The sequence below is a fragment of the Rhinolophus ferrumequinum genome, chromosome 2 (genome assembly GCF_004115265.2).
Source record: "Rhinolophus ferrumequinum isolate MPI-CBG mRhiFer1 chromosome 2, mRhiFer1_v1.p, whole genome shotgun sequence".
In the NCBI taxonomy this organism is placed as follows: Eukaryota; Metazoa; Chordata; class Mammalia; order Chiroptera; family Rhinolophidae; genus Rhinolophus; species Rhinolophus ferrumequinum.
In genome coordinates this window covers 87,337,179-87,338,399 of record NC_046285.1, presented here as the reverse complement: position 1 = coordinate 87,338,399, position 1,221 = coordinate 87,337,179, and the positions used below count along the sequence as shown (strand labels likewise).

Below are 1,221 nucleotides of genomic sequence, written 5' to 3'. Positions count from 1 at the left end.
GCATAGTAAGGGTTTTGTTTTCTTATTTATTCAGCCACCCTATGTTTCGACTGGAGCATTTAATCCATTTACATTGAAAATAATTGTCGATAGATAAGTAGTTATTGCCATTTTATTATTCATATATACTTTTTTCATCCTAAAGAAGTCTCTCTAACATTCCATGCAATATTGGTTTGGTGGTGATAAACTCCTTAAGCCTTTTCTTGTCTGGGAAGCTTTTTATCTGTCCTTCGATTCTAAATGATAGCTTTGCTGGGTGGAATAATCTTGGTTGTAGGTCCTTACTTTTCATCACTTTGAATATTTTCTGCCAATCCCTTCTGGCCTGCAAAATTTCTGTTGAAAAATAAGCTGACAATCTTATGGGAACTCCCTTATAAGTAACTAGTTGCCTTTCTCTTGCTGCTTTTAGGATTCTCTCTTTGTCTTTAACCTTTGCCATTTTTTTTTACAGTGAAAAAATTATATATTTAGAATTAGCCAGCTGGACTCAGTTTAGAAGATCTCAATTTTGTTGGCAACACACGAAGAATCATAGTCAGGAGCCAGTTGAACATATGCCTTCTTCTCTCCATCAGGCCTGATCAGGGTGCTGACCTTGGCTACGTCAATGTCATAGAGCTTCTTCACAGCCTGTTTGATCTGGTGCTTGTTGGCCTTGACATCCATAATGAACACAAGTGTATTGTTGTCTTCTATCTTCTTCATGGCTGACTTGGTCGTTAGAGGGAATTTGATGATGGCACAGTGGTCAAGCTTGTTTCTCCTGGGGCACTTTTTAAAGGATATTTGGGCTGATATTTGGGAGCTGGAGTGTCTTGGGCCTTCAGAAGGTGGGTGATGTGTGGGTCTTCTTTTTTTGTGTGTGGTTGTGGACACCGTTCAGCACTGCTTTCTTTGTCTTCAAAGCCTTTGCTTTGGCTTTGGCTTTCAGAAGGGAAGGGGCCTCCTTCTTCATTTTCAGTGCCATCTTTGTGAAAAGCAACCTTTGCCATTTTACTTATGATGTGTCTTGGTGTTGGCCTGTTTAGTTTTATCTTGTTTGGGATTCAGTGTACTTCCTGGGCTTGTATGTCTATTTCCTTCATCAGGTTAGGAAAATTTTCAGTCATTATTTCTTCAAATAGTTTTTCAATTCTTTGTTCTCTCCCTTCTCCTTCTGGCACCCACCAATCCCCCAGGGACCTGCCATGATGCAAATGCTGTTATGCTTGATGT

The 1,221-nt window shown here is 39.7% G+C and overlaps 1 pseudogene; it reads right to left on the bottom strand.

Annotated features, from left to right (window-relative positions):
- Positions 1 to 498: 498 nt before the first annotated feature.
- LOC117032924 (60S ribosomal protein L23a-like) lies at positions 499 to 973 on the bottom strand (annotated as a pseudogene).
- Between the last annotated feature and the right edge of the window lie 248 nt (positions 974 to 1,221).